The following is a 21,150-nucleotide window of genomic DNA, read 5'->3' on the forward strand; positions in this document are numbered from 1 at the left end:
TATTAAAAGAGCAATTGGGTCTACATTTATTTGTTCTTTATTGATCTCTTAACTTTTATTAACTGATGTTTGGTTGGTGTTTGCCGAGTCTTCTGCGGTCTGTTTGTGTTCCAGTTTTCTGCGAGTTGGGGTGTGTAAGGCGGAACCACGTTCTGCTTCGGTGCACAGAAGCTGTGGCGTGCCGTCTAATGGGAACTGAGTCCCGGTTAGGCACCGGAGTTTAGGTGTTGTTTTGGACGATCGGTATGCTGATTGCGGAATATTAAGTAAAGTTCCCTTGTGCCCCCGGCAGCTTGGCGTCACTACCCGTTTGGTAAACATTTAACGTGTTTCACGTATATTTAAAAAAAAGTTTTTTTACTTGCTTGGAAATGAATTGTATTAAATTGAAACCTGGTGTGTGTTTCATAAATCACTTTCATATTCCAAATTATTGCTCCTATAAGTAAACTATCTGTGCCACATTTATTTAAATCACTTTCTGATTGTAATTTATTGTTCCTTTAAGTATTGAAATCTCTGTGGCTCATCTCTTTAAATCAGTTTTCGTAATTGTAATTTGGTGCCGTGCTTGAGAAGCAAGCTATCTGTGATATTTTGGTATTGTCTTAAAAGATGGCAACATGTTGATTCTCTTACTTGTTTTATAAATATTGTCTTTGCATAAACTGTTAATTTATTGATTTGTTGGTTGTTGTGTTTAAGAATGACATTATAGGGGCCTTGACCTTCCATGCTAAGTGTACTCCTCAACCTGACTTCCTCAGTCACCCTTATCTAAGTAATGATTGAGTAACATATTACTCAATGGTATTTTCTTTTTTTATTTTGAAATTAACTACTATGGATTTTGCAACTTTAGTTGTGCAGTCCTGTTAATAGGACAAATAACCCATTGTCGGTAATTAAAATCGGATTGCAAAAAGAAATTATTTAAAATTATTCTCTTTCGCAAATACGGGATAAACCAGTACCAGTAATTTGTGTCACTATTGTAACGTTCATATTACTACGAACTGCTCAAACAAAGCTGACTCCATACTTAATAAGGTTCACGTACTACACTCTTGTTGATTATTTTGGTAGTAGTACATACACCTACCAAAAATTATTCAATGTAATTTATAGAAAAGCTAGGTTATAGTTCTGTGTCTTATAAATGTGTTTAAATCTGGAGTGAGTGAAATTGCTTCCTGTCATTATAGAGTATGCACCCGCTTAGAATGCTCTCGTAAGCTAATGCAATTGTGAGAACATGAAATCGTATAAGGGAAGGGTATTTGCGTTGTGGGGAACTGAATTTAATACCAGAAAATAAAAATTTGGAATTTTTTCTGAATTGATTTGAGTATTTTGTTATGGTACACTTCAGATTTAATGAGTTTTTACTATCATATTTACATAGTAAATTTTGAAACAAAACGAGTTGGTCACCATTTCTGTACACAGTCAGTTTTACAGTGAAAATTAGGGCGAAGTACAGTTATAGCACATGGTTATGACATTACTACACTCCTGGAAATTGAAATAAGAACACCGTGAATTCATTGTCCCAGGAAGGGGAAACTTTATTGACACATTCCTTGGGTCAGATACATCACATGATCACAATGACAGAACCACTGTCACATAAACACAGGCAACAGAGCATGCACAATGTCGGCACTAGTACAGTGTATATCCACCTTTCACAGCAATGCAGGCTGCTATTCTCCCATGGAGACGATCGTAGAGATGCTGGATGTAGTCCTGTGGAACGGCTTGCCATGCCATTTCCACCTGGCGCCTCAGTTGGACCAGCGTTCGTGCTGGACGTGCAGACCGCGTGAGACGACGCTTCATCCAGTCCCAAACATGCTCAACGGGGGACAGATCCGGAGATCTTGCTGGCCAGGGTAGTTGACTTACACCTTCTAGAGCACGTTGGATGGCACGGGATACATGCGGACGTGCATTGTCCTGTTGGAACAGCAAGTTCCCTTGCCGGTCTAGGAATGGTAGAACGATGGGTTCGATGACGGTTTGGATGTACCGTGCACTATTCAGTGACCCCTCGACGATCACCAGAGGTGTACGGCCAGTGTAGGAGATCGCTCCCCACACCATGATGCCAGGTGTTGGCCCTGTGTGCCTCGGTCGTATGCAGTCCTGATTGTGGCGCTCACCTGCACGGCGCCAAACACGCATACGAACATCATTGGCACCAAGGCAGAAGCGACTCTCATCGCTGAAGACGACACGTCTCCATTCGTCCCTCCATTCACGCCTGTCGCAACACCACTGGAGGCGGGCTGCACGATGTTGGGGTGTGAGCGGAAGACGGCCTAACAGTGTGCGGGACCGTAGCCCAGCTTCATGGAGACGGTTGCGAATGGTCCTCGCCGATACCCCAGGAGCAACAGTGTCCCTAATTTGCTGGGAAGTGGCGGTGCGGTCCCCTACGGCACTGTGTAGGATCCTACGGTCTTGGCGTGCATCCGTGCGTCGCTGCGGTCCGGTCCCAGGTCGACAGGCACGTGCACCTTCCGCCGACCACTGGCGACAACATCGATGTACTGTGGAGACCTCACGCCCCACGTGTTGACCAATTCGGCGGTACGTCCACCCGGCCTCCCGCATGCCCACTATACGCCCTCGCTCAAAGTCCGTCAACTGCACATACGGTTCACGTCCACGCTGTGGCGGCATGCTACCAGTGTTAAAGACTGCGATGGAGCTCCGTATGCCACGGCAAACTGGCTGACACTGACGGCGGCGGTGCACAAATGCTGCGCAGCTAGCGCCATTCGACGGCCAACACCGCGGTTCCTGGTGTCCGCTGTGCCGTGCGTGTGATCATTGCTTGTACAGCCCTCTCGCAGTGTCCGGAGCAAGTATGGTGGGTCTGACACACCGGTGTCAATGTGTTCTTTTTTCCATTTCCAGGAGTGTATTAGTAATATCGTTATTACGGGGGAGAGGTTCAGATTTGTTCTAAACAGCCTCCATTAAACTGTTTGTTAAGAACATATTTAGTTTCAAGGGCTCTACTCTCATTTTCAGTTGTTTGCTCTAGAGTAGTAGAGTATTTGAGTCGTACCGAAGATGGTGCCTGCTGATAATTACTTCCCCCCCCCCCCTTATAAGACTGTTGCATGTAGGCCGTTTAATAGGGTTCAGTAATGATGGAGGCCGCTATATTGTGGTTTGTCAGTTCCTTTGGTTTAGTTTCTTGCAAGCTATAGGAGGAAATGTTCTATGTTCCATCTCTCTATGAGTAGAGAAAACGTTGTTCTTTGTGTTGTAGTGTTTTATTTGCTTTTTTTTAGATGAAATTTGAATACCAGACAGTCATTCGTCTAAATAAGTCTGAGAAACCTCTCAAAAATCACGATCGTCCTGGAGGATACACAGCTTGTGGTCGGCGGGCAGATTCTAGACGGTTTCGATTGAAAGTCTTTTGGTAATTAATTAGCGACCTATCGGAGACTCTAGCTGGTAGCACTTTCGACCTGTCTGCCGTAGAGCTAGTAGATTATATGTGGAAACCTTCACCGTGGATCAGTCTATCTATTTGTGAAAACAGTATCAAAATCCATACACTAAATCCTGAGAGTAGCTTTTACATACACACTAAAGAGTCAAAGGAACTGGTACATCTGCCTAACATCGTGTAGGGCCCCCGCGAGCACGCAGAAGTGCCGCAACACAAGGTGGCGTGGACTCGACTAATGCCTGGGGAAGTGACACCATGAATCCTGCAGGGCGGTACATAAATCCGTATGAGTATGTTCTCTTTGAAGGGCACGTTGCAAGGCATCCCAGATATGCTCAATAATGTTAATGTGGGGGGAATTTGGTGACCAGCGGAAGTGTTTAAACTCTTAAGAATGTTCCTGGAACCACTCTGTAGCACTTCTGGACATGTGGTGTGTCGCATTGTCCTGCTGGAATTGCCCAAGTCCGACGGAATGCACAATGGACATCAATGGATGCAGGTGATCAGAAAGGATGCTTACGTACGTGCCACCCGTCTAAGTCGTATCTAGACATATCATGAATCCCATATCACTCCAACAGCTTACGACCTCTACCATTATACGACCTCTACCAGCTTGATCAATCCCCTGCTGACACGCAGTGTCCATGGATTCATGAGGTTGTCTCCATAGATCGTACACGGCCATCACCTCGATACATTTTGAAACGAGACTCGGCCCACCTATGCCAATGTTGAAGGGCTCAGCCGAGGCGTAGAGCTTTGTGCCGTGCAGTCATCAAGGGTACACGAGTGGGCCTTCGGCTCCAAAAAGACATATCTATGCTGTTTCATTGAATGTTCCACATGCTGACACTTGCTGATGGACCACTACTGAAATCTGCAGCAATTTGCCGAAGGGTTGCACTTCTGTCACGTTGAACGATTCTCTTCAGTCATGGTTGGTCCCGCTTTTGCAGGATCATTTTCCGGCCGCTGTGATGTCGGAGATTTGATGGTTTACCGGATTCCTGGTATTCAGGGTGCACTCTTGAAATGGTTGTAATGGGAAATCTTCATTTCATCGCTACCTCGGAGATGCTGTGTCCCATCGCTCGTGCGCCGACTCTAAGATCACTTTCAAATTCAATTAAATCTTGATAAACTGCCACTGTAGCAGATGTAGCCGATCTAACAACTTCGACAGAGACTTTCTGTTTTATACAGACGTTGGCGACCGGAGCACCCTATTCTGTCTGCTTACTCCATATTCTTCCCCCCATGAACCATGGACCTTGCCGTTGGTGGGGAGGCTTGCGTGCCTCAGCGATACAGATAGCTGTACCATAGGTGCAACCACAATGGAGGGGTATCTGTTGAGAGGCCAGACAAACACCTGGTTCCTGAAGAGGGGCAGCAGGATTTTCAGTAGTTCCAGAGGCAACAGTCTGGATGATTGACTGATCTGTACTTGTAACACTAACAAAAAAGGCCTTGCTGTGCTGGTACTGCAAACGCCTGAAAGCAAGGGGAAACTACAACCGTAATTTTTCCCGAGGACATGCAGCTTTACTGTATGATTAAATGATGATGGCATCCTCTTGGGTAAAATATTCTGGGGGTAAAATAGTCCCCCATTCGGATCTCCGGGCGGGGACTACTCAAAGGAGAAAGAAAACTGGCGTTCTACGGATCGGAGCGTGGAATGTCAGATCCCTTAATCGGGCAGGTAGGTTAGAAAATTTAAAAAGGGAAATGGATAGGTTAAAGTTAGATATAGTGGGAATTAGTGAAGTTCGGTGGCAGGAGGAACAAGACTTCTGGTCAGGTGACTACAGGGTTATAAACACAAAATCAAATAGGGGTAATGCAGGAGTAGGTTTAATGATGAATAGGAAAATAGGAATGCGGGTAAGCTACTACAAACAGCATAGTGAACGCATTATTGTGGCCAAGATAGATACGAAGCCCACACCTACTACAGTAGTACAAGTTTATATGCCAACTAGCTCTGCAGATGATGAAGAAATTGAATAAATGTACGATGAAATAAAAGAAATTATTCAGATAGTGAAGGGAGACGAAAATTTAATAGTAATGGGTGACTGGAATTCGAGTGTAGGAAAAGGGAGAGAAGGAAACATAGTAGGTGAATATGGATTGGGGCTAAGAAATGAAAGAGGAAGCCGCCTAGTAGAATTTTGCACAGAGCACAACTTAATCATAGCTAACACTTGGTTTAAGAATCATGAAAGAAGGTTGTATACGTGGAAGAACCCTGGAGATACTAAAAGGTATCAGATAGATTATATAATGGTAAGACAGAGATTTAGGAACCAGGTTTTAAGTTGTAAGACATTTCCAGGGGCAGATGTGGACTCTGACCACAATCTATTGGTTATGACCTGTAGATTAAAACTGAAGAAACTGCAAAAATGTGGGAAATTAAGGAGATGGGACCTGGATAAACTGAAAGAACCAGAGGTTGTACAGAGTTTCAGAGAGAGCATAAGGGAACAATTGACAGGAATAGGGGAAAGAAATACAGTAGAAGAAGAATGGTTAGCTCTGAGGGATGTAGTAGTGAAGGCAGCAGAGGATAAAGTAGGTACAAAGACAAGGGCTGCTAGAAATCCTTGGGTAACAGAAGAAATATTGAATTTAATTGATGAAAGGAGAAAATATAAAAATGCAGTAAATGAAGCAGGCAAAAAGGAATACAAACGTCTCAAAAATGAGATCGACAGGAAGTGCAAAATGGCTAAACAGGGATGGCTAGAGGACAAATGTAAGGATGTAGAAGCTTATCTCACTAGGGGTAAGATAGATACTGCCTACAGGAAAATTAAAGAGACCTTTGGAGAGAAGAGAAACACGTGTATGAATATCAAGAGCTTAGATGGCAGCCCAGTTCTAAGCAAAGAAGGGAAGGCAGAAAGGTGGAAGGAGTATATAGAAGGTTTAGACAAGGGCGATGTACTTGAGGACAATATTATAGAAATAGAAGAGGATGTAGATGAAGACGAAATGGGAGATACGATACTGCGTGAAGAGTTTGACAGAGCACTGAAAGACCTGAGTCGAAACAAGGCCCCCGGAGTAGACAACATTCCATTAGAACTACTGACGGCCTTGGGAGAGCCAGTCATGACAAAACTCTACCAGCTGGTGAGCAAGATGTATGAGACAGGCGAAATACCCTCAGACTTCAAGAAGAATATAATAATTCCAATCCCAAAGAAAGCAGGTGCTGACAGATGTGAAAATTACCGAACTATCAGTTTAATAAGCCACGGCTGCAAAATACTAACGCGAATTCTTTACAGACGAATGGAAAAAATTGGTAGATGCAGACCTCGGGGAAGATCAGTTTGGATTCCGTCGAAATGTTGGAACACGTGAGGCAATACTGACCTTACGACTTATCTTAGAAGAAAGATTAAGAAAAGGCAAACCTACGTTTCTAGCATTTGTAGACTTAGAGAAAGCTTTTGACAATGTTGACTGGAATACTCTTTTTCAAATTCTAAAGGTGGCAGGGGTAAAATACAGGGAGCGAAAGGCTATTTATAATTTGTACAGAAACCAGATGGCAGTAATAAGAGTCGAGGGGCATGAAAGGGAAGCAGTGGTTGGGAAAGAGGTGAGACAGGGTTGTAGCCTCTCCCCGATGTTATTCAATCTGTATATTGAGCAAGCAGTAAAGGAAACAAAAGAAAAATTTGGAGTAGGTATTAAAATTCATGGAGACGAAGTAAAAACTTTGAGGTTCGCCGATGACATTGTAATTCTGTCAGGACTTGGAAGAGCAGTTGAACGGAATGGACAGTGTCTTGAAAGGAGGATATAAGATGAACATTAACAAAAGCAAAACGAGGATAATGGAATGTAGTCAAATTAAATCGGGTGATGCTGAGGGAATTAGATTAGGAAATGAGACACTTAAAGTAGTAAAGGAGTTTTGCTATTTGGAGAGCAAAATAACTGATGATGGTCGAAGTAGAGAGGATATAAAATGTAGACTGGCAATGACAAGGAAAGCCTTTCTGATGAAGAGAAATTTGTTAACATCGAGCATAGATTTAACTGTCAGGAAGTCGTTTATGAAAGAATGTGTATGAAGTGTAGCCATGTATGGAAGTGAAACATGGACGATAACTACTTTGGACAAGAAGAGAATAGAAGCTTTCGAAATGTGGTGCTACAGAAGAATACTGAAGATAAGGTGGATAGATCACGTAACTAATGAGGAGGTATTGAATAGGATTGGGGAGAAGAGAAGTTTGTGGCACAACTTGACTAGAAGAAGGGATCGGTTGGTAGGACATGTTTTGAGGCATCAAGGGATCACAGATTTAGCATTGGAGGGCAGCGTGGAGGGTAAAAATCGTAGAGGGAGACCGAGAGATGAGTACACTAAGCAGATTCAGAAGGCTGTAGGTTGCAGTAGGTACTGGGAGATGAAGCAGCTTGCACAGGATAGAGTAGCATGGAGAGCTGCATCAAACCAGTCTCAGGACTGAAGACAACAACAACAACATACTCCATATTTGAATACGCATGCCTATACCAGTTTCTCTGGCGCTTCAGTGTAGATAGAAAAATGTGACGGAGCACTTCCCATATAAACATATTCTGCTTGATGTTGTTGTTCCACTATCATTTTCTAATCGTATGATCTTTGTACTTTGTATTTTTTCATATTTCAACTGTTCTTGTGTTGTGAGTGTGATATGAAAACATTGTGAAGATACCCAGGAGATATCTCCACTTAATATCCTAAAACCAACGTAATTTCTGTGCGACATTAGACAGTGTATAAGTGAACTACAGCAACAGAAGCAATTTATCTGTGATACAAAGAATTATTGTGCTACCTCATTGAGCTCCCCTTGTGGTCTCGACGGATGTAACAGGTGACGTGTCTTGGTCCCCTGTGAAATGAAAGCCAACAGAAGACTCGCTAGCCAGTTATAAATCTAGCAACACCTGTACTGAACTAATATTTTACCAATAGCAGTCACTAATTATTATGTGGCTTCCACAGTTCAAAGAGATGTACCCTTTTTTCCGCTGAAGTACCGGTATTTGTTGACGTTCTTTCATTAGCCTAGTCGATTGCTAGCAATTTCAGAGTCTAAATTTTCTAAAATCTACAGCTGGTAGTTACGAAAAAACTGAAAAAATGCAGTCAAAGTACGTACGAAGTAATTTCCGTTCTCTCATCTCACTTTCCTGGTAACGGAATGCTATTCATTTGCGCCTTAATAGCCATCAATACTTAATAGTAAGCATTATTCAGTTGTGAAGACTGTGTGATTTAGTGACTACATGTAATATACTTTTAGGGCCATGAGCCTTTTAACGCGTTTGATGCGGCTAGGCACAAATCTCTCTCGTGTGTCAACCGCTTCACCTCAACATCCTCAGTTATTTGTTGGATGCATTCCTGCATTTTATCCTACAGCTTTTACCCTCTATACAAAGCCCTACGACGACGGTAGATACTTCATTATGTCTAAGCCATGTCCTATTATTCTGTTCGTTCCGCTTGCCTGTGTCCTCCGTATGTTACTTTCACAGAAATTTAACGGAGACCTTCCTCGTTCCTTATCATATTACCCCGCACAATTGTCAACAGCCGTCCATAACACCACCATTCTCATCTCTTGTGATTTTCTCACAGCCCATGATTCACTTCTGTATAATTCTTTAGACATACAGTCTCACAATCCATTCCTTTTTTTTCGATAGCAATGGGCTACTCTTGGCCCATTTTTACTATGCCAGTATACTTTTTATCTACTGCTTGCTACGTTCGTGATGCATTATTTGGCTCCCAACGTAGAAGAATTTCTTCGCTTTATCTACCTGATGGTTCGCAGTTTTGATAGTAAGTTTATCGGCTAATCTCATTTCTGCTACTCCTCATTACTTTATCCATTATTCACTTCAGCCTCTATAAATTTTCTGTACGCATTAAAGTTTTCGTTACAGCCAACAATCCTTGTAGTTCTTTTTCACTCTTACTGAGGATAGCAACAGATCTTACCGTTGGTATATACGGTATCAACAATAACAGTTTACAGCATACCACACTAATGTAGGAGAAGTCGAGAAGAACAGTTTCATTTAAGACATTTGCGGTCTATCAAGCCATAAATAATCTCAGATTGACCAACAAAAGCTACAGCGCACGCACACCGCGCGGGAGTTTCAGTACCTTCTCGCTCCCTTCGTTCACCAGTGTAGTCGGCTATTTCGTTATCATTCTTAATGAAAAATTTCTGGTGAAGGTAAAACAAAAAAAAACTTTTGTAGACGTCACGTGAAAACTAATTACGTTTACAGTTCTGCCTAAAGCCAGACGTATAAAACGATTTAATTATCCCTTCATGGTGTTAAAATTAAGAATATTTTCAGGTGAAATTCACACAAAATCTCAACCTTGTATTTTGGAAGTGTAAGAAGAAGTATTTTTAATACTGGAGGACGATTTTAGCCAAAATCTCGCACAGCGCTCATCTTCTGTTGCGTAGATGCCTTTGTAGGTCAATTTGAGGCTGTTTCCCTGCATGACAGACCACAGGAGCCCTGTATCATATTGTTAGTGTCGACTTCACCCACAGCACTGAGGCATGTTATAAACAGTTAACATTTACGTCCTGTACATGCACTCTGAAATTTAATCCTACTCCTGATACTTTCTTTTACTTATGTTATTGCTCTGTGTGTGTGTGTGTGTGTGTGTGTGTGTGTGTGTGTGTGTGTGTGTGTATGTGTGTGTATGTGTGTGTGTGTGTGTGTGTGTGTGAGGTGCGATAGACTGCATCCCTGGTTTGTAACCTGTGTAATACATCTCATTTACCTACTTTTATATATTATACGCTCTTCCCTATGGGTTTCACCAGTTTTATGAGAATTTTGAACGTGATGTATCATTTTAAATAGCCAGACGCATCCCGCATTACACTCGGATCAGCATAGCACGTCACATCTATGAAATGACACTTGTCCATTGTAGTGTTGCAGAGTCAACAATTCGCAAATGCCAGGTTCATCTTTATTGGGAATAATACATCACTTGTTTTATTAGATAATTGAGTTCCGTAAACAACCATTAATAGCTTATTAAATACTGTCGAGAAAGTGCCTAAACAGATTTCAGTAGATGCAAGTATCTAAATGGCGGATGTTGAGTCGATGACTGCTATGTAGGTGTTGACCCATTCACGAGGGACATCACACACATCCATGACGGAGGCAGGATTCGAAACTGCGACCGTAGCGGTCGCGCGGTTCCGGAGTGAAGCGCCTAGAACCGCTCTGCCATACCGGCCGGCACGCCAGTCACATTTTGAAACTTGTAAAACGCGTTGGTTTAACGGGATTATGAGACCATTGTGGCAGGGTACATGCTGCTAAGCGATTTGTTAAATGCCATGAGGTTTTTTCCCTATTGTAGCGCCTTTTCTTCTGTCATTTAAATCTGCTGTGTCCGGGTTTTGCCTAAGGCGTTCTCATTTTGTAGTACGTGACAGTGAGTACTGTTTGCTCTGACGGACCAGAGCAAGCGCCCGGATCGAATGCGTAACTGGTACGCAATTAAGAGTATTTTCCAGTTTTAATTCACTCATTGTGGAGTCCTGCAACGTAATCTGTAAGATCGTGTTGATTTGAATGTGCATAATGGTCCTTTATACCGTGTAGTGAATAATTCAAATTGTCTTTCCTTGCTCTCCTGCTGATGTATATCTGATGGCTAACGTATAAGATTTTGTTTATTTCCCTGTAACATGAAGTTGACCTCAATGTACACGACTGCCACTGCCCTGGACTTGAAGGCTTTCACGTTAAAGGCTTGTTGGTTTGCGAGACAAAAGCTGTTAGCTGACGTGAAAGAATGTGTTATGAATATTTGATTCAGCTTGTTACCTTTGCATGTCTGTTGGCAGCTGATTCTTACGTAAATTGCCTTCTTGACATCTTAGCTCAGTAGAACTGATAGTTAAATTGTGTGTTGCTTTTTCTTAATACGTTTGCTGTTTAGCCAAGTGCATAATTTCCTCTTTTTGCAAATATTTTAACTACAAATTTCTAGTGTAATTCTGAAAATAAACAGCTCTGGTTGTTTCTTGCTATTTCAAAATAAGAATAACCCTTTTTAAATTTTGTTTCACTGCTTGTTTGATTTATGATAACTAAAGGATGATTGTTGATGACGCGAAAGTCGAATAATCGAACGAAAGTTCTTACGCTCGCCACGCATCCCCAGATTTCCTTTGATACCAGTCGTCCTTGGCACTAGTAATGATGGAACACTGACCCTACAGTTAATTTTTCAGTTCTCAGATCTCACCTGTACGAGCGTGCGCGTAACCGTCGCGGCGCGGCTGATTGTTGATAATGTGGAACGCGATGATCGAACGCACGTTCTCACGCTCGCTACATGTCGCTGGCACTTGACTGCACTCTTTTATGGTAACTAATTTTTACTGATTCACATCAGTTCATTCTGGGAGACCGAACACGGGGCGGATGATTGATAGTGTACGGTACGACACGCAACGAGAGGATACACAGCACTGCTCATTTTTAAATTACTTCTTGATGCACTTTCCTCTTAATTATTTACATATTTTATCATTTTACTCTAATAGCACTTGTAGCATCACTTCCATACTAACAATGCCTCTCACATGCAGAGCTACACAGAACACAACAGTTCCGTTTCCCGCACTCAACTCGACAGACGCGGCTGCCTGCAAAGATACTCCGCAACGAAGCCAACTATATGACGATATGCTAACAATGTCTCAAGTGCTGCAATTGAGACAGCTTGGTCATCCAGTGACCAGGAAACTGACGCACGCTGATCGATACTTGAATGCCGATCTTACGTAAGATAGCGGCCCTGCACACTTTAGCACACAGAGCATAATTTATTTCCAACGATGACCACCTACAATACGAATTGCAGCACGTGAGACAAGTGTTCAGAATGAATCGTTACAGCAAGAGAGACAATGCAAACGCTGTCAAGTACCACCGACGAAAGACCCTCGTGAATCGATGGAAGTGGCCAAGCCGACTGCATTCGTTCCATAGTAGTGCCAGGGGTACAATGCTGCCTACATAAGAAGAAAACCGTGTCAGCAGCGATAGTCAGTGGTTTTTATCGTTGTCAACGACGGCGGAGGTAGCTATCGAGAGCTTGAGAATTTTATTGGAATTGACGCGGCTTAAAAAGTGAGAATATTTTATTCGGTCCATCAGTTTGTTTCTCGACCAACCTTCTTGTGGCAGACAAGGCAATGCCCTCAGCCTCAGCGCTTGGTCCTTGCTCAGAACCCCAAGAGAAAGTTTTCTTACAATGACAGGAGAGCAGAAACACGACGCCGTGTGGTGGAATGCAGGGAACGAGAAGAAAAATATAACACTGTGTCCCAGTGAGCGTAATATTTCTTAATAAAACACACGGGGCAATAAAACGCCTTCATTTCAGGGCGACTTTTGCAAGCGAACGACTTAACTTTCATTGTCCGTGCGAATTTATTAATATTGGATTCGGTGAGGAGGATTTATCACTTCCCGTCGCGATGGCGACAGCGGCAGCGGCGCGCCGGTATAAATTCCCAAATAAGGCAGGGGCGCTCGGGGGCTGTTCTGCCGGCGGGATTATAATGTGCGCCCTGGCGGCCAGATTTATCGGCGTTCTATTTCACACGCCACTTCCGGCCGACAAAACGCGCCGTCCGCGTTAACTCGCGCGGCGACGGAGGGGGAGGCACGGTGGGGGGGGGGGGGGGGGGGGCGTGCGTCGAAACAGCCCCGAGTAATTGTCCGCCTCACAGGCACAGTTCATGGCCAGAGGTAAGTGTGGGTAAACACGGGGTCCTGCCGGCCGTGAAGAACGCGGAACAGAACAAGTGGCAGGTAAAGCCTGTGTGTGTGTGTGTCTGTGTGTGTGTGTACCTGCAGATAGGTGGCGCTTGGTAGAAATATTGCGTGCCGAGATAGTAGGCGCAGTTGCGATAATGCTGTGTTTAAAAAATGTTCAAATGTGTGTGAAATCTTATGGGACTTAACTGCTAAGGTCATCAGTCCCTAAGCTTTCACACGACTTAACCTAAATTATCCTAAGGACTAACACACACACCCATGACCGAGGGAGGACTCGAACCTCCGCCGGGACCAGCCGCACAGGCCATGACTGCAGCGCCTTTGACCGCTCGGCTAATCCCGCGCGGCGATAAAGCTGTGTCCCGGATAGCGCAGTGGTTAACGTATCTGCCTAATAAGGAGGAGATTCCGTGTTCGAATCCTGGTTTAAAGTACATATTTTCATTCGTCGCCGCTGATTGCGCGTATGTCCCGCTGCAGCTGACAGCAAGTGATCCTCTTAAGTTTACATATAATGCTTCACAGCTGCGGATTCTGCGAGGTTGAAAGTTTACCGTCTGTCCTCCTTGCCTAGTGACGCCAGATGAACGTTGATGTCGTCAAGCCCTGAATCAAAATTTCGCAACGGATAACTGGGGAGCGGAGCTTGAGAGCGCTACCTAGAGAGCGTGCCCTTTCTGTATGATACTAGGCAAGGGGCTGGAGGGCTCACACTCTGATGTTTGGGTCCCTGCATTCTATATCTTTCATTTTAAATGCGTTCCTTTAACTTGACTTCTTTGTGATTTTTAAGGTATGTTAAAGATTGATGACAATTGATTGCCTATTTATTTTAAACATTATCACTCGTTTTTACAGCGATTGCAGCAATTGTTCCAGTTTACAGATATCACAATTTTACAACTTATAGCTCGGGTATATTATATACTAATCTGCACGCACATTTCTACGGGCAAGACGGAATTGCGTTGGCCAAATGTATATCACCAAAATCTTCCAATATTGTACGTAGGACATCTACTATATGAGGAGGATAACGGGCAAATTGGGGACCAGATACATTAAAACAGGGGGTTAAATTTCCGAAATTAACGAGATCATTATTTCCTTACACAATCCGAAGCTGAAAATAAAAGAATTAGTACAAATATTCAAATACCTCTCTACCATGCGTGAACATTGAGACAGACGCACTGAGGGCACGTCTGCTCACTTACCTGTCTTCTGTAACACTCCAAGAATATGGCGGCCACCAGGACGTCTTCCTGGACCCCGGTGGAGGGGATGGTCGAGCCACTTGGCCGTGACCAATCTCTCCAACCCAAATCTTGTGACACTAGAATGTCTTTGACTTTTACCTGCCTCTCTGATCCCCTACCCAGGAGTAAGGTTGGCATTATTACACTACAGAACTACTTCCCAACAAAGATTTGGCCACGCTTTACGGAAAGGTGTGAGGAGGATTAGGAAAGTTCATGTGCAGATTCACATTCACGTACAAGAAATGCATAATACACGACACATATAAATACGTATTATGAAGTCTGACACATTTCTTCCCACCCGTCCACGGCCGGCCGCGTCGTGTATTAAAAAGGCTGCGGAGCCGCTTCTATTTCCCGGTGCGAGAGAGCAGCAAAACCTACTGCTTATAGAGCGGAAACTACTGTACCATTTCAACGTGTCTCTCCGAAAGAACAGACACCACGCACTCTTGTAACTACTGATAATGCCGAAACCTCCTCCCCCGGACCATCTCCTGCATTAAGTTGATGATACCGCATTCCTCGTTCCTGTATCCTACGCTCGAGAAATCCCAACAATTCCTCCAAATCGACATCCATTAGAAAAAATGTTCAAATGTGTGTGAAATCTTATGGGACTTAACTGCTTAGATCATCAGTCCCTAAGCTTACACACTACTTAACCTAAATTATCCTAAGGACAAACACACACACCCATGCCCAAGGGAGGACTCGAATCTCCGCCGGGACCAGCCACACAGTCCATGACCGCAGCGCCTTAGAACGCTCGGCTAATCCCTCGCGGCGGACCTCAATCACTGTACGTCCTGGTGTAAGCAATGGCTTCTGCCTCACCATTTATGGCCGCCCCATCCGGCTAACTAACACATTACATTAAAATACATTGGACCAATCTCTGACTGGAAGCTACTATGGAAATCTCACTTACCAGCCATCCAACAGAAAACTACTAAACGGCCAATCCTGAGAACTACACCCTTCCACAATTCTTCTCTCATACAAATCACTAATCAGCCTCTTTGTTTGTTGCACAAATCATATGTTATTTGCACCTCCCAAGTTCTCTAAGCGCGTCCAGAACATCGAATGCCAAGCGTTCCACCTCACATTCCGCATCCGTTTACCTTCCCCCCATAAGGACCCTTCACCATCTCATCACATTCCCGCCTCTCTTCACTCGAATTGAACACCTCTGAACGCTCTACACCATCTACGAACTCTACTTTAATAATCCTATTGTTTCCCCTCCACTTAACAATCCTCGTACGCTGATGCACCTTTACCAAACACAATTCACCAACCATCAACTTACATTAGCTCCACATGCTTTCCCAAGGAAACTTCAACCTTCTGCGCCTCCCAGGTCATAAAGTCTGCTCTGACATTTAGCCCTCCTATCAGCTAGAACCATAGCAAACAAGCTACCTTACCAGACTTCCTCTCCCTCCCCTCCCCACATATTCTTATCCCCTTTCTTTCCCTTCTACCTTACTTTCCCCACCCCCCTTTCCCAACAACTATTAGTGTCACAGATTTCCCCCCGCCCCCCTCTAATCCTCCTTTATCCCAACAGAAATACCTACCCCATTGTAGCAATGCACCAGTCCTACATCCTTATAACCCCACATTCCTACCCTCTTCACTGGCCAATCTGTTCCCCTTCAACAACTGACTGCCGGCCTGCGTGGCCAAGCGGTTCTAGGCGCTTCAGTCTGGAGCAGCGCGACCGCTACGGTTGCAGGTTCGAATCCTGCCTCGGGCATGGATATGTGTGATGTCCTTAGGTTAGTTAGGTTTAAGTAGTTCTACGTTCTAGGGGACTGATGACCTCAGATGCTAAGTCCCATAGTGCTCAGAGCCAACAACTGACTGCCTATCGCATGACAGGTCCTTCCGATTTCTAGTGCCAGGAAAGGGCTTACTTTACATAACAGTGTTTTGGCAACATATTTTCAATGAGCGCTTATTGTATTTAATTTTATTTTTACCATTAAGCTGTGAAAAAAAAGTCATCTCTCATAAATCTCAAAACTTCCATTTTATTCATTACTTTGAAAAAGTTCTAAATTCAATGTTTATACCTCCGCTATCCGTTTCTTTTTTGCTTTCTACTTTACTATTTTATTGTCCATTGGCTAAAGAGCGGGTTGCCTGTACCGCTGGCAGCCCATCCCCCTCCGCCCTCCAGCCCATGTTGGGCGTTAGGGGATGAAATAACAACAAAGAAAGAAAAATCGGTCCCGGTACCACTGACGCCATTATTGTGCCTTTCAACCTCTTGAGATGCACTACAGCAGAAGTCCTAGATCCAACTGGAAGTGTCTGTCCTCCATTCCTCATGACACGCACCCCTAATCATTCACACCGTCGTATAGATTATTCTCGTACAGACTGGAATCCATACCATGCTTAATTTCATATGATGATCGGAAGCCTTCATTCCAACCTTCAACCTTTTTGCCAGTGCTAGTCCGCTCTTGATGTCCTCCTTAATGTCATGGGTTATTTTGCTGCCTGGGTAGCAGAATTCCTTAACTTCATCTGCTTCGTGACCATTAATACTCTAATGTTAAGTTTCTCGCTGTTCTCATTTCTCTTACTTCTCATTACTTTCGACTTTCTTTGATTTACTCTAAGTCCATATTCTGTACTCATTACACTGTTCATTCGATTCAGCAGAAAGCATTATCTTCTTTCCACTTCACTTCACAGACATAAGTAGAATGAGCCTCCACATTTCCTTTTCCAGATTTTCTATCTTCCCTACGGCGTTCAAGCTTCTCTCATTCAACGTTATTCTTTCGTTGATAATTCGATATTCTTCCCATGGTAACATCACCTTTGACAGTCCCCACCCGGAGAACCGCATGGGGGACTAAAAAAATGGTTCAAATGGCTCTGAGCACTATGGGACTCACCTACTGTGGTTATCAGTCCCCTAGAACGTAGAACTACTTAAACGTAACTAACCTAAAGACATCACACACATCCATGCCCGAGGCAGGATTCGAACCTGCAACCGTAGCAGTCGCACGGTTCCGGACTGCGCGCCTAGAACCGAAAGACCACCGCGGCCGGCTATGGGGGACTATTCTGGAGTCTTTTCCCAATGGAGAGATCATGATGACACTTTTTCAGTTGCAGGCCATATATCCTGTGGATAACGTTATGTGTTTATAATGCAGTGGTTTCCATTGCTTTCTGCATCCTCATTGCCGTTGATCATTGCTGGTCTTTCCGCTTTAAGGGCCAGTTTCCTACCTCAAGGACAAAAGGGTACCCCAAACCTCTGTCCGCTCCTCCACCAATTTTTGACAAGGCTATCTGCAGAATGAGGGTGACTTTCTATGCTGGAAGTCTTCTGCCACTAATGTTGATTATTACTCCAAATTTAAGCTCTGGCAGGTCTCTAAACCGAGACAGAGAAAGTTTTGATTCGTCCATGGGTGCAGGTGCTGCCCCATCCTATACATATAAAAATCAATCACGCCTGCTTTAACATCTTTCATCACACTGCAGATGAGCCTCCCACCTGTCCTTTACATTCTGTACCCTGCAGACGATCCTAAACCGGTACCACCATCGTACCTCCTGCAATAAGCTGACGACACGTCTAGTTAGCCACTCGTCACACCTTTCAGCTCTCACATGTTTCCCCTCCAGTGTCACGTGAATCTCCTAGTCGAGTGTCTTAATACATGGAAACAGTAAATCCACAGAAAAGCCAAACCACCATTCTGGGTTCCCATCATCCAGATTTCCATCGCTCCTTCCATCACCAAATCATCCCTCTAAGTAACAGAGTAGCGTATTTAGCACTGACCCTCATCAGAAAACTACCATGGAACACACATCTCCTTACCTTCCAACTCATAGACCAAAACTGACTAAAATTACAAACAGGACGCATTTGGGGTCTAAATCCTTCTACCATTACCCTTATACCTATAAATCCCTCATCTGTTCCATTCTAAGCTGAGTCAAAATTGCCTGAATCTCTGCCTCGCCTAAATTCTATTAGTGCTTTGAAATTCTGCACTGTGCCCCACCTTATGCATCCACCCACTTTCCCAAACTCGCAATCTGTTCTGGCTCAAACCACTTCCACAATCCCTTCTCTTCGTAGAGTACCTTCGAATCAGATAAAATAACCGGTAAATCAACTTACAACCAACTGAGATGCTCTGCTGCACCACAACATCCATATACAACGTCTCAAAAATTAGGTCGACAGGAAGTGCAAAATGGCTGAGCAGGGATGGCAAGAGGACAAATGTGAGGCTGTAGAAGCATGTGTCACTAGGGGTATGATAGATATTGTCCTCAGGAAAAGAGACCTTTGGATAAAAGAGAACCATCTATATGAACATCAAGATTTCAGATGGAAAACTCTTCGTAAGGAAAGAAGGGAAAGCAGAAAGGTGGAAAGCATCTAGAGGGCCTATATAAGGTCGATGTGAAACATCATGGAAATGGGAGAGGACATGAAGATGAAATGCGAGATGTGATACTGTGTGAAGAATTTGACTGAGCACTGAAAGACCTATGTCGAAACAGGGTCCCGGTAGTAGACAACATTCCATTAGACCTACTGAAAGTCCTGGGACACTCAGCCATGAGAAGACTCTTCCATCTGGCGAGCAAGATGTATGGGACAAGAGGAATATAATAATTGTAACCCCAAAGAAAGTAGGTGCTGACAGCTCTGAAAATTGGCTAAATATCTCTTTAATACCTCGTGGTTGCTAAACACTAACACGAATTCTTTACAGACGAATGGGAAAACTGGTAGAAGCCTACCACGTCAAGATCAGTTTGAATTCCGTAGAAATGTTGGAACACGCGAGCCATTAATGACTCTATGGCTCATCTTAAGAGGTAGGTTAAGGAAAGGCAAACATACGTTTCTAGCATTTGTAGACTTAAAGAAAGCTTTTGACAATGTTGACTGGAACTCTCCTTCAAATTCTGAAGGTGGCAGGGGTAAAATAAAGGGAGCGAAATTCTGTTTACAAATTGTACAGAAACCTAGTTGTAGACCTCACTGTAGATCATCAAGCTGGCTGGTGGTGAGGGAAAGTAGGCCCTGGAGAACTTCGCTTTCGATATGTTTCAGAAAAGATTTTTGTATTCAGTACTACATGAACTGGGGAAAATAATTCTGAAACACACGCAATTGGTAATGTTTTTACGGTTTCCTGGTGAAAGTACCACTCTAAATTTCAGAACTGACGCCTATATTCCGTATACTGCTGAAAAAAGGCACTAGAAGGATATAATGTAAAGGAAACATTTAATTATAAACCAATTACAGAGAAGTGTTTTCTGTAATTAGTTTTTCTGTAGGCGGTGGTCGTTCTTCCAACCGGCTGTCGGAAATATGGTACAACCATACCATCTCCTTTAATTTACAAATAGATTACAAGCCAACTGACGGAGTATAAAATAAAAACAGCATTTCCTGGCAAATAATGACGGGTACAGCTACACCCAACACCTTGAATGGTTTTAAAGCGAAATACAAAGAAAAGGCACCATTTAAACTTACACTCGTATTTGTAACAAGAAAGAGAGAGGTTACATGTGAACGTCCTGTCAACGATGTAATGATTAGCGACGGTACATTTGGATAGTTGAACGAGGATAAGAAGGAAATTTTTCTTTGGCTTTTAGAAAGAATCACCTCTACATTAATGTCCATTCTTTCTCTTTAATGACATGGAGAATTCACTTATATCTTTACAGGAGAAAGAAATTATTACGTTACATATACGTGTGTGTCCAATAGTACTGCCATTTTCTTTTTTAACTCAGAACTTGGAGCAAATTATATTTGTGGAAATTTAGATCTTAGTTGAATATTCCAACGATATCGCCATTTACAGAATCTGACTTCTTTCAACAGTGTGGACATCCACATTCATGCGAGATGCATCTCTTCAGACAGTATCTAGTATCGCCTCCAATCGTAACACAACTACTCTTAATTTAATTCCTCTCTACACGGTTATTGCATAAAGAAACAAAGAGCGAGCGTCGAAGGATCCTCCAAAGGCACCAAAAGAACGGCAGAATTATTATGGTAGATGCAATGGTAAAAACTTACCTTGCTGTACAAGTGCTTTTACGCTCAAAAGTTACAACACACAAGTTATCCAGGTTTTTTTTTGAAGGATTACATTCAAGAGTACTCTATGTGTCTACTCTGGTGAGACTTTCATAATATTAAATCTAGAAAATGCACTTAGTACGAATGCTGATACACACACACACACACACACACACACACACATATATATATATATATATATATATATATATATATATATATAGTGTTACAGAAAGGTACGGCCCAACTTTCAGGAAACATTCCTCACACACAAATAAAGAAAAAATGTTATGTGGACATGTGTCCAGAAACGCTTAATTTCCATGTTACAGCTCATTTTAGTTTGTTCTTCCACCTACGCTCAATGGAGCACGTTAACATGATTTCATACGGGATACTCTACCTGTGCTGCTAGA

Source organism: Schistocerca gregaria, chromosome 1 (assembly GCF_023897955.1).
Source record: "Schistocerca gregaria isolate iqSchGreg1 chromosome 1, iqSchGreg1.2, whole genome shotgun sequence".
Lineage (NCBI taxonomy): Eukaryota > Metazoa > Arthropoda > Insecta > Orthoptera > Acrididae > Schistocerca > Schistocerca gregaria.